This window comes from Loxodonta africana, chromosome 4, assembly GCF_030014295.1.
Source record: "Loxodonta africana isolate mLoxAfr1 chromosome 4, mLoxAfr1.hap2, whole genome shotgun sequence".
In the NCBI taxonomy this organism is placed as follows: Eukaryota; Metazoa; Chordata; class Mammalia; order Proboscidea; family Elephantidae; genus Loxodonta; species Loxodonta africana.
The window spans coordinates 75,189,109-75,202,542 of NC_087345.1; the positions used below are offsets into that span (position 1 = coordinate 75,189,109).

Here is a 13,434-nt window from a genome sequence, read left to right on the forward strand (position 1 = left end):
AGTCTTTGAGGTGACATGTTTGCTTTTTAACACTTGAAAGACATCTTTTGCAGCAGATAAGGGATGATAGAACCAGATAATTAGCTCTATAATTATGCAATAACATCTTCCTGTCACGAACAACCAAGTGGAGAATGGTGTTACTGCATTTTCTGACCATAATGAAGAAATATTGTAGAAATCTTGAGTATTTGGATTTGAAAAACGAGATATCTATGAATCAGAAATTGTTGTCCTCTGCTTAATAAAATATTCTGAGCTTTGGGGAACTAACAGTTCCTCATACACAGACAAATAAATTTACTGCTCAAACTGCCACAAAAAAGATTCCTTCCTGAATTCTCACAATTCTATTGAGCTGGTTATTCAGCACGGATTAACTCAGAGAGTTGTGACAGCCAGTCAGAAAGTGTAAGCATTATTTTCCCTCTTGGAAGCAATTAGGTACAGCTTCATATTGGGGGGTCAGATAGGAAACATTTCGGTTTAGGACTCCAGGTTCTCAGTAAAAAAAATGTAATCATTAATATATTTTCTCACCTTTTCTTTCCCTTCACCATACCCATATCCACGGTTAGGTGTCTAGGTTGGAAAAGGAGCTTATTTTGTGTGAAATAAATACATACAGTTAAAAGCTATACACAGAAAGGAAAACAAAAAATTAGTTTAATTGGCTAAGATTGAATATAATCTTCACTGGAAATTGAGGTAATTATTAAGCTGAGTTGGAATTTTTGATTACATGGAATTTCCTCAACAAAAAAAAGTTTAAAACTAAGGAAAGCTTCTAGTCAAAACCTGGGTGATGTAGCAACTGTTTAAATAAAATTTTTTACTCTTCATTTGCTTGTTGGTTCATCTGATAGTTTGTTAACTCATCCCACCAACTATACAGTAAACAGTATACATATTGAGTGTCTTTTAAGTACTAGGTTTTAGATCAAGCTCTGGAGATAAAAAAGTGAACAAAACAAACAAGATCCATGCCCTAGTGGCGCTTACAATATGGTGGAGAGACAAATATTAATCGCACATACATGTTTAATTACTAATGGTCTTAAGTGCTGTGAAGATAACACTTCAGAACGATAAAAGCACTTTAAGTGGTAAAATCGGTGGGTAGAAGTTCAGAGAAGTCTTTTCTAGGGAAGGGACATTTGAGCTATGATCTTATTGGGGAGTTGGAGTTAAGTAGACATAAGGCAGAAGTGGAGACATTCAAGGCAGGTAGAGTAGCCTGTGCAAATGTTCTGAGACAGGAGGAATAAAATGGTTTGAAATTGAAAGACCAATGTGGCTAGAGGAGAGAGAGCAAGAAGGAGGGTGGTGCTCAATTTACTTGGACAGGTAGATGGAGCAGATCCTTTGGGGCCATGTGCAGAATGCTGGTTTACTTACAGTTTAAAATGTGTGTTCTGACTTAGCTAGGATATTACTAGGGTCTCCAAGGCTGGTTTGTAGCTGATTTTGATGCACATCAAAGTTTAAGGACCCTAATTTATAATTTAGTATTTTAAGAACACTGTTCATGAAAACAATTAGATTAATGCCCTAAGAGAAAGAAAAAATAATCAGAGCATAAACTGACTATTCTGGATTTTGAACCCAGATTACTTATTTTATTGAATTTTCAAAGTAGTACATGTTTATTTAAGAAACTCACTAAATAAAACATCAAGAAGAGAAATCAAGTTACCCATAATTTTTCCCTACAGAAATTTTATTACTTATGATATTTGGACATATTTTCTGCCAGTGTAGTTTATGAACATATGCATATTTGAAAGCACAGTGTTCATTTCATTCACTTAATTGATTCATTCATACAAAAAAATCATTCATATAATTATTGATATATACTAGATGTCAGAGACTATGCTGGCTTTAGCTGGTGATTCTTCTTTAAACCATACAGATAAAGGTTCTGTTTTCCTGGAGTTTACGCTTTCATATTCTGACATTTTTCTTCTCCTTTTTATTTTAAGATTGATTATGATTACGGAAGAGTATATAAAATGCATATACACTCTATTGAATAATTATAAAGACAACAACTGTGCAACTCTAGACCAGGACAAGAAATAGAATATTGCTAGTCTCTGAAAGCCCCTTGTGTCTCTCCGTGATTACCACCCCCTCCTTCCATAGTGGAAGCTCTCTCCTCCCCCAGAGGTAACCTCTTTCCTGACTCATAACCCATAAACGATAGAGTTTTCCTTTATCTGCTTTTTAATTTTGTAAGAACGGAATCCTTCTCTGAGCATTTTTGGTAAGTATGGTTTGCTTCTTATTGCTAACATTTTCTTTTGAGATGCATCCATGTTTTCTGTAGCTATTACTCATTTACATTGCTGTAAAGGATTCCATTGTAAGAATATACTACAATTTATCTCTTCTACTTTTGGTGGACTTTTGGATCTTTCTAGTTGTTGATTGTTATAGACAATCCTGCTGTAGATATTACTGTACATGTATTTTGATGCACACGTACAAAATTTGTCTAGAATATAATCCTAGGAGTGGAATTGTGTGGATCACATCATAGACACATATTCAACTTTACTTTACCAGTAAATCTTCAGTATTTTTGTATTTTATTGCTATTTATAAACTTTTTATTTTAAATGGACCGTGGAAAAACATATAAATGCACTCTCAATTACTCAACAAAATATTTGTTGTTAGATTTCTTGTAACTTTTTTGTTTGTTAATAATAATATAAAACCTTTGTGCAATAATTTTTTTCACATTTGTTATTAATTTCTTTTGATAATTAACATAAATTAGAATTTTGAGGTTAAAAGAAATGAGAGACTTATAATTCAGTATGCAGTCAGGAAAATGGAAATCACACTATTATTGTTGTTAGTTCTCATCAAGTTGGCTCCCAACTCTTAGTGACTCCCTGTACAATGAATGAAATGCTGCCCAGTCCTGCACTACCTCCATGATTGGTTGAAGGTCTGATCATTACAATCCATAGAGTTTTCATTGGTTGATTTCTGGAAGTAGAATGCCAGGCCTTTCTTCCTAGTCTGTCTTAGTCTTTAAGCTCTGCTGAAACCCATTCAGCATCATAGCAACACACAAGCATCCACTGACAGACAGGTGGCAGCTGTGCATCAGGTATATTGGCTGGGAGCTGAACCCAGGTCTCCCACATGGAAGGAAGGAATCATACTGCTGAACTACCAGTGTCCTCTTGGAAATCACACTAGGGTGGTTTAAAATAGTGAATTGGTTAAAAAATCTTAAAAGTGCTGGAGAAGGAAATAGTGAATGGTGCTATTACCAACAGAGCAGTAATCATAGAAATCTATTACTGTCCCTAGAGGTGGAAGAACAAAAGTGGTCTTACCCTGAGCTCAGGATTATACTTGGTGGTGAGGCTGCTGGAGCACTATTGCTCCTTTAGGAATCACTTCTACTGCCACTGAGCATGAAGCCAGGATCCATTGTATCTCATGATACACAAGATCCTGGTGGGATGAATGCAGTCATCTGCAGTATCCTACCATAGCACTTCCAAAGCCAGAATAGAACAAACAAGCAACACCCCTGCCCCTCTCCTCAAAAAAAAATACAGCTTCTTCTTTCCTTCACTTTTCCTTTCTTATGAGTGTAGTCCTCCAATAAGGAGACTCAAAAAATGGAATATATTGTACAATATATTTACTGGGGGAAACACCTTTGAAGTATAAAGGAGGAGAGAACAGGAGTAGGTGAAGTGGATCTTCAGATCGTGTTGAAGGTCTGACACCCGTGAAAGAATAGAAGGAAGGAAGTAGAATTGAAAAGGAAGAGCATCAAACATGAGCATAGTTTTGAAAGTCTTGGCCAGGTCAACTGGGAGTTCCTGAGCAAAGGTTGCCCATTAGAGGAAGTCCTGCAATGCGTAAAAATGCCTGGCTGTAGTACTCCTGCCATGCTCAGTCATTGGCTGCCAACAGCCCAGGGAAAGTGTGGCTTTGGCAGGGACCTATGAGGGATCCACATGTGGGATGACTGGAGTCTCAGTTAACTATGTTCCTTGCAGTGGTTTATTTGAAGGGAGATCAAAGTGCCATACCTTTGTGGATGTCTTGCTTCTATGGGCAGAATCTAACCAGAAATCAGCTAACACTGGAGTTTGGGAAATCTAGTGTCTAAACTTCTAGCCTCCTACAATTTAGAAAGGAATGTGGAAGGGTAAGTGTTAAGAAGCAAACGACAAGTATCTGCCACAAGAATATTTTTATATATTGTCTAATTACTTTTTATTCCCCCACAAAGGTGTATAAAACTTCCCATCTCATTACTATGAAATTATTGACTACTAATTAAATATATATATCTTCATTAAATTAGAAGAACCAAACATAGTTTCTTAGTAATATTTTAATTTATGTATTTGAGTACTAATGAGTTGATAAAGTTTATTTTTTAAACTATTTTCGCTATTTTTTGAATGATTAATAAACTCCTTTGCCAATTCAGTGTTTCTGTTACTGATTTGTCTGATAACCCTACACAACTTATTTTAAAGCTTGGTCACATTCATCGAACATTTTCAGCTTATATTTTTCAAATTTTGTGTTGTTTTAAAAGAATGCTTATATTTTTAGAACATACAAAATCATACACTGTTATTGGAGAAAATTTGGAAAACATACAAAAGTATAAAGAAGAAACTTTAAAATATCTACAATTCCACTACACATATACCAGTATTAACTTTCTAATATTATTCTTGTAATGATACTAAAAATATACTGTACCCATAGATTTGTATCCTCCTTTCTCACTTATTATGTTGTGAGTACTTCTTCATGTTACCTGTGGGGGGAGGGGGGAAAATTTATTTAACCATCCCCTGTTATTAAGTATTTGAGCGGCTTGTTATTTGTCTCTAGTAAACATAATGCTGCAATAAGCATTCAGGTGTGCAATCATTTTTCCCAATGTCTATTTATTTAGGCTAAATTTGTAGGGATAGATCCAATTACTTAAATTTTAAAATGTTATTTTTTGACAATGACTCTTTTTAGATTATAAAAATAATTTGTGTTCATTTTAGAATATTGGAAACATACAAAAGAATTAGGAAAGTAAAAATTATCTAATATACTCATAGATGTTCATTTATTAACATTTATATATGTTAGAATATATGTATTTCGACATATGTTGTCAAGTTGCAGACATTCCAATTTACATTCCCATCAGCAGAGAATGAGGGTGCCTGTATTTATGAATCCTTGTCAACACTGAGATTTATCATTCATTTTAAGATTTGCCAACTTCACTCTCTTTTAATTTGTAACTTTTAATTACTAAACATGATAAATAAAAACTTTTATTAGTTTAACCATTAATTTTTAAAATTATCTTTCCATGTGTTTTATCCATTGATTTTATTAGAATGATCCTGTTTTTCTTATACTTTTTGAGGGACTCCTTATAAATGATTAACACTTTGTCTGCCGTAGGTTTGCCTTTAGTTAAAAATTTTCCTAGTCGATCTATTAGCATGTAGTGCGTAAGAGCACAGATTCAGAGTCCATGTAGTCTGGGTTTTAATCCAGGCTTGTCCCTTTATTAGAGGAGCTCTTGTGGTACAGTGGTTATTTGCTTAGCTGCTAACTGAAAGGTCTGGTGTTTGAACCCACCAGCTGCTCTGTGGAAGAAAGATGTGACGGTCTGCTCTCTTAAAGATTTATAGCCTTGAAAACCCTATGGGACAGTTCTATTCTGTCTTATAGGGTCACTATGAGTAGTAATTTACTCAACAGCAGTGGGTTTTGGTTGTCCCTTTATTAGTTCGAGGTAGTCTTTTAATTTTTTTGGTTAGGGCTATTTGGATACTTCTAAGATAATATCTTTACCCTTGAATTAAAGAAATGCCATTATATATCTGTGTTTTGTCTCTTTTAGTTGCTTAGTGAATCTTTTCAAGTTTAGGTTTCAATTTTCAAAACTTTTTTTTTTTTAATTTTAACTCATGCTTCTATCACTTTTGTTGTTCTTTTTTTTTTCTTCTTCTTTTCTCCCCTAGGAACAGTTAATATCTCTAAATTCAATCATTACTTTCTGTCCTCTATGCCTAGCAACCTCTTTCTCCTCATTTTTATCTTCGTTTTTGGAGATGCTTTTTCATGCTTTCTTTCTCATATATTAAGTTGACCTTCCTATCACAGGAGATTACAGGTTTCTGTAGTTTGACTCTAATCTTTATCCCTTTCTAATTATCTAATAATTTCTTTTTTGAGTAGTTCTAAAGCGTAATCCAGAAATTAAAAATATATTTGTTTTACTTCAAGTCTCTTGTTGTAGTCTTGGTTTTCTTTATTATAATAAAGAAAAAAATAGCTAAATGAAAATACTTTGGTATTGTTCAGTGAAATACAAATGTACATGCTAAATAAACAGCCTATCTCAAAGTGTGTTCCATAGAATGTTAATCTATATTCTTCTTCCCCCTTTTCTGTTTTTTCCCTGGCTTTCGCTTTCCTCGAAGTCTAAATGACTCTTCTAGGGAAGTTAATAGCTACGTCCATGTATGAAACTTAGGTTAGCCGCAGTCAGAATGTATGCCAGTGCAGTAGCCTGAGCCAGGTACCGGTTTTCCAGCAGGAAAACAGTTAGAGGGTATGAGCTGCTTGATACTTTATGCTTCTAAGCTCACTAACACATGCTTCTAGCTCTTAAGAGTGGGTGAACACAGAATACTTCTATGGCTGAAGTGAGTGTCCTCGGATAAGACAGGCAGCAGATCTTAGAGGGAGAGGAAAGGAAAGAAAGCAAAAACGTCATCAGCTTATTGCCAAGACAAACTGAGTACAAAGAATCTGAGCCAGGTTTAACTTGGCATTCTGCCTCAGACTAAAACAAATAGAATAGTGGCAGGCATTATGGTGAGAACTGCCCCCAACGTGTCTTCCTCTTGATAGGTTCCTGATTTATGCATCTCGTTTTGGACTTGGTAGGGTCTTCTTTCTATGAACCCAAGACATTCCTGCCTTCTTCTGAATCCTGCCACCAGTGAAGTCAAGGAAGAATGCCATTGTCCTGCTGATTTTCTGTTTGACTTCCCAGAACTGCTGCTGGTTAATTCTGAAGGCTCAGAGAGCATTCTCAACAGCATGTTCTCCATTCCACAGTTTACCCTGGCTTCTGTTCCCAGTTGGAAACCCTGGTGGTTGCTAACCAAGAGATTAGCAGTTTGAATCTGCCAGGTGCTCCTTGGAAACTCTATGGAGCAGTTCTACTCTGTTCTAAAGGGTTGCTATGAAGCGGAATCGACTGGACGGCAGTGGGTTTGGTTTTGGTTTGGTCTTTTCCCAGTTGCTTAAGCCAGAGTCTTCACTATTGTCCTTGACTCTTTTGCTATCTCTACTCATATCCAGTTAAACGTAAAATCTTATTAGTTTTCTCAGTTTTCTTTCAAATCTGACCATTTTCCTCATGGTAGTGCAAACGATTTGTGCTTGGCTAGCAACCTAAAAGTTGGAGGTTTGAAACCACCCAGCTGTGCCAGACAAGAAGCCCTGGCCATCTGCTTTGGTAAAGAAAACCCTGTGGAATTCACTTCCATTCTGAGAGTAGAACGTGGGTTGGAATTGACTTGATGGCAACAGGTTTGGTTTCAGCTTATCTTCTGTGAACCATTGCAACTATCTTTTTTCAGCCAAAATTTCCTGACTCTAATTCATTCTTCCCACAGCAGGGAAAGTAAGTTTTTAACAATGAATATTTGATAGTTTTATTTTTCTACTTAAAACCCTTAAAATAAAGTTCAAAACTTATAACATGTTGGAGAAAGCCCTAGGTGATTTTTCTCTAATTCCTTTCTTTGGACACCCTCTCTCTTAATAATGGGATTCAGCCACATTCCCTTTTGAAGTATCTTGAACTCGCTGTGCTTTTTTATACTCCATGTGCTTTTCCCATCTTACAGCTTTATTTGTCTGGGTAACTTCAAGCCATCATTTGTGTCTATTCTCCACCAGAAAGCCCTTCTTATCATTCTAGGTTAGTTTTCTGTTATATGGACCATGACACCTTGCACCTCTTACATCTCATCACAATTATAACTGATTTACTATTTATGTAATTATTTGTTAATGCTTATTTTTCCCACTAAACTATAAGCTTTATGAGGGCAGATTCACATTTTTCATCTTTGGTATCTTCTCTTCCTTAAAGCGTCTGGCGCAAATAAAATTATTTTATGAGCTCTTCCTTAAAATATGCTCATTTTGATTTCTCATTTCAAAACATTGGACAGAAGTTACAGAATATCTAGAGTAAACATTAGTGATAGCAGGCGTCCATGATTTTCTCCCTATTTTAATGGTGATATATCTAGTTCTAGTGTTAAATATAATGTTGGCTTATGTTGGCTTAAAAAAGTTGTTTTAAATCATATATAAGAGCTCTGTTTCTCTCTAGCCTTTTTTCTTCTTTTATCCTTTTTTCTAGTTTTTTTTTTAATTGTGCCTTAGATGAAGGTTTACAAAGCAAATTAGTTTCTCATTAAACAGTTAATACACATATTGTTTTGTGACATTGGTTATCGAAATTGTGATGTGTCAATGCTCTCCCCTTCTTGACCTTGGAGTTCCCATTTCCATTCGTACAGCTTTCCTGTCCCCTCTTGCCTTCTTTTCCTTGCCCCTGGGCTGGTGTGCCCATTTAATCTCATATACTTGGCTGTGCTATGTGTTTTACGTTTGTTGTATGGGCCTGTCTAATCTTTGGCTGAAGGGTGAACCTCAGGAGAGACTTCAGTACTGAGTTAAAAGGGTGTTCTGGGGCCATACTCTCGAGGTTTCTCCAGTCCCTGTCAGACTAGTAAGTTTGGTCTTTTTTTGTGGGTTTGTATTTTGTTCTTCATTTTTCTCCAGCTCTGTCCAGGACCCTGTAAGACTGTAAATCTTTATGGAAGCAGACTGTCACATCTTTCTCCCACAAAGAGGCTGATGGGTTTGAATCACTGACCTTTCAATTAGCAGCCAAGCTCTTTAACCACTGTGCTACCAGGGCTCCTTGACTTATTTAACTTAGAATAAAATTTGCTACTACTATTTTACCTAGAGCAGTACTTCTCAACTTTTTTTCCCCCTTTCCTTTTTCCGCCTCTAAGGAACATTCTTAGTTTTTTTTTTTTCCTAATTGACCCCTCCCATGAAATTTTAATAACACAGGTACGCTGTGTACCTGTGCTTTATACAAAAGGAAAGTAAGATTTTTTTTTGTCCTCCTTGAGACAATTTTGTCCCCTTAAGGGGTGATATCATCCCTGCCCCTTGATGACTCATGAGCTAGGGTTGGTTAGTTCCAGTTATTGTGATAGCTTATTTCTGTTATCATGGTAGCTTATTCCTGTTATTATGATAGATTATTTTCCTGTCATTAATCACCATTTATAAAAGTCTCTAAGAACATATTGATGTAACAAACCTTAAGGAATTAGAGGAGCTAGTATAATCTACTAGATCGATAACCTGCATTTTAAGGAGTTCATATTGGCTAAACATTTGAGGGAAGAGGTTCTTTCATAGATCTTATAATTTCTTTTATCTGTATTTTTTCACAAGTGTCTTAAAGGAAAGATGACTCCAAGGCTCTTACTTTTTGTTCTGTCGCACCAGCCTTCTAGTCTTGATCCTGTCAATTCCTTACTTACCCAGTCACTGAGCCTTACTGGTCCACAATTTTTATGATAGTACCTACAGGTCCTCAGGCCACTGAAAAATATTTTTAATATCTTCCATATAGTTCCAACTCTTTCATATTGTGAATTTCTTTTCTGTAGCACTTATGTGCTGGGTATCTATATAATAGGAAGTTATCTACTTAGTGATTCCAGTCTAGTCATGATATTTGGATGTTATTAAAATCAAATAGACAAGACACAAGGCTGGATATTAAATTACCAAACAAAATGACTGCTTAGCTGATCATTCATGATGAACATGTCTACTTCCCAAAATAAATTGTTTTATAAGTTCATAAAGAGTCCAGAAGACTGCATTTGTAAAGTAAACAGATTGAAAGACTAATTTGAAATAGTGCTTAAGATATTTATCTGGCCAAAATCGTGCAAATAAAATAAAATTTGTCGCCAGGAGGATTTAGAGTTTGTGCTGAATGCCCTTGGGCAGAACATATTACCTCTGAACATTTTATTTTCTTGGTAAAATAGGAATAATAGATGCTCGTTTTCTTGTATTTGATTGATGTAGAGAATAAAAATGATAATGCTTATGAAAACTGAAGTGGTATAAAATATGTTATTTTTGTTAGTATGATATAAACATTTCACTTACTGATAATACTTTTATAAATATTGACAGTTTTGAAGGATATTTCTTGGGAAATAAAACAAAAATGTGGGTCATGCCAGGAGCTTTATCTTGCTCTTTTGAAATATGATGTAAAAAAGATAATAATCAGCTCCTTCATTCTTTGCCTGTACATGAAATTCATCGGCTTTTGCAAATGTGTATCTGTGGGGCATTTTGAGGAAACTGTCACCTGTTAGTAGAAGAGATCGAGCTGATTTATAATATGTTTTCAAGTTATAACTAGCTCACTGGAAGGTTAATGCTGAGAAAACAAGTCCACTGAACAAATTTTTCATGATTTGAAACAAATTGCATTGGAGTTACAAAGGGAAACGAAAATCGGCTATAGGTGGAAGTGACAACCTCACTAATGGAGGATTAAAGGAGAAAACATGTTGGTAGGACATTTTTTGTGAAGTTTCTGTATATTCACTTGTTCAAAAGTGAGAACATACAATATTTGCTTTTGTGTCACTGACTGACTTCATCCAACATAATGTTCTCCAAGTGCAACCATGTTCCAAAATGTTTTGGGAACTCATTTTTCTTTATTGCTGAGTAGTATTCCATTGTGCGTATGTACTGCATTTTTACGTATCCACTTATCCGTTGGTGAGCACTTAGGTTGTTTCCATCTTTTTGCTATTGTGAATAGTGCTGCGATGAACAAAGGTGTGCATATAGTATGTCATTTTAATAAGTTACTACGTTATTTGTGTAGTAGATATAGCTTATGAGTTATCTGCTTACTCTGCAAATGTCTTGTTTCAAAACAGACATGCTGATTAAAAAAAATCACCCTTAACTGTTTTTTGCTTCTCTAACAAAGACGTGCTATTCCAACATTGTTGTGACACACTTTGGCAAATGCTGTCCTGGAATGTTCATTTCCAATAGGTCTTTGGGTCAAAGATAGGTGAAGCCGTTTTGTCTTCCTTGTAATTTATGTTCCTAAAGTTGTGTTAAATGAATTTTTATAAATGAATTCATTTTACAACATCAAAGAAAATATACTCTTATTAGGTCAATCATGTTGATATGTGAATAAATACATATTTTTTAACATAGTTCTCTTATACGTTTTTCATCTAATAGATTTTCTCAAAGCAATTTATATATAGCAAATGTTAAAGGCAATTAGCTTTCAGAAGTAATATCAAATTCTCAGTGATTTCTTTCCTCTCAAAAAAGTGTGTTTTCTGGTAATATATTTACCCATTCTTTCAACATATATGTGTTGAGACCATTAAAATGATTTAGGTCATTGAACTCTCAAGGAACTCATCAACTAAAAGAAAAAAGTGTACTCCATTATTTTGTAATAGAAGCATGAACACAGTATTTAATAAAGTCTTACCTATTCACAGAGTCAAAGCATGTCCTCATGTATGTAATAAAAAAAAAAAACAGCAAAAACAATGATAGACAAGTCCATTTTAATGTTGAAAAAGTAAAATCACTAGAAAGTATGTAAATATATGTCAAGCTGAGTGAGTCAGTGGAAGTAGATGGCTGGTGTTTAATGGATGAATAAAGAGCTTGTGCAGTACAGAAAGAGTAGGTGATTGGAAGGGACCTAAGACAAGAACGAGAAATCTGCATGAGAATTAGGCAGGAAAGAATGACTGCAAGCTATGATCACAAAATAACTTGTTTGATGAAATACCCCTGGGAGATACACCAGAGTCTTCACTTTTTCTGGAGTAAGAGCTTGGATTTTGAAATGGCAGACCCTTTCCCACTCTATCTTGTTGAAAAATAGCTTTGTATTTTTATGAAGGAAATTAAATACCTCTACCAAAATGTGACTGTCATTCTCACAGCTGTCTTTGGGCAGGCAGTTGTTTTGCAGTTAGAGTTCTCATTTAATCATGAATCAAATTTTCTTTTAATTGAAATGTCCAAGTTACATAAACAAAAAACAAGAGCTCTAATCAAGTAAACCCGTATATTATAGAAACATTTAAAAATAGCTATTCTCTACAGTTTTCTTATTTGAATTTGTTTTGGGGTTGTGATCTTATTTAATCACAGTACAGAGTACCCAAAAAAGTCATAAACTTTTAAGAATGTGTCTTATTACTGGAAATGCTATTAAACTTGAGTAGAAGTACTAGAGTGATTTCTACTCATCTTTCACAGCCATTTTTGAACTTGAATCTTGTCATTTAGAAAATTTAGAAAATGGAGATGTACATATGGTTGGTCAAAAGAAAAACCGAACCCAACATTTTAATAATTTGAAGAAACTATGCAAAAGAATATGGGTTCTCCATCCATAATACTAGTACTTATGATACATTAATATAAGGGAAAAAGTCTACCCATTAGTATACTAACAGAATCTATGAGGATGCTATAGGATATTACTATGATCAGTCCTGGAAATACCATTTTTCAGGATTGACTCTTGTTGCTGTTTGGCTAAAGTTTCATATTTCAAAAAGGGCCTGGACTCCCAATCTTGACTCTGAATTTAGTTGTGTTATTTCAAAACAGACTGGTAGTACTTTCAGTAACATCATTTAAAGCAGAACAAAAACTTCTTTTATATGATAAATTCTGTAAACACAACCATTGTATTGTAGCATTAGAGAAGGAATTATGATTTTGTAAAATGGGACTAAGAAAACCCATCGCTGTCAAATCAATTCCGACTTGTAGGGACTCTATAAGACAGAGTAGAACTGCCCCATAGTGTTTCCAAGGAACGCCTGGTGGATTTGAACTGCTGTCATTTTGGTTAGGAGCCAAACTCTTAACCACTGTGCCACCAAGGTTTCCAGAATGGGATTAGGAAGCCATTTATTTATTTTATCAATGGCAATATCCTAGAATCCTCTCATACAGTATGTTGTATGTTTTGTGTTCTTGTAGAACCTTGTTTTGTGGATCATTTGTAAGAATGCTAGTGGCAAAACATTTTAGACTTTTGGTTGTTAAGTGTTGTCAGGTCAATTCTGGCTCATAGTGAACCCACGCACAACAGAATGTAGCACTGCCTGGTCCTGTGTCATCCTCAGAATCGTTGCTGTTTGAGCCCATTTTTGCATCCACTGTGTCAATCCATCTCATGGAGGGCCTTCCTCTTTTTTGCGGACCCTT

General features: G+C 35.1%; 1 protein-coding gene across 1 annotated transcript in view; it reads left to right on the top strand.

The window, feature by feature from the left end:
- The window catches only part of TAFA2 (TAFA chemokine like family member 2), a 130,237-nt gene that overhangs the window by 15,170 nt on the left and 101,633 nt on the right, over positions 1-13,434 (top strand). The window lies entirely within an intron of this gene.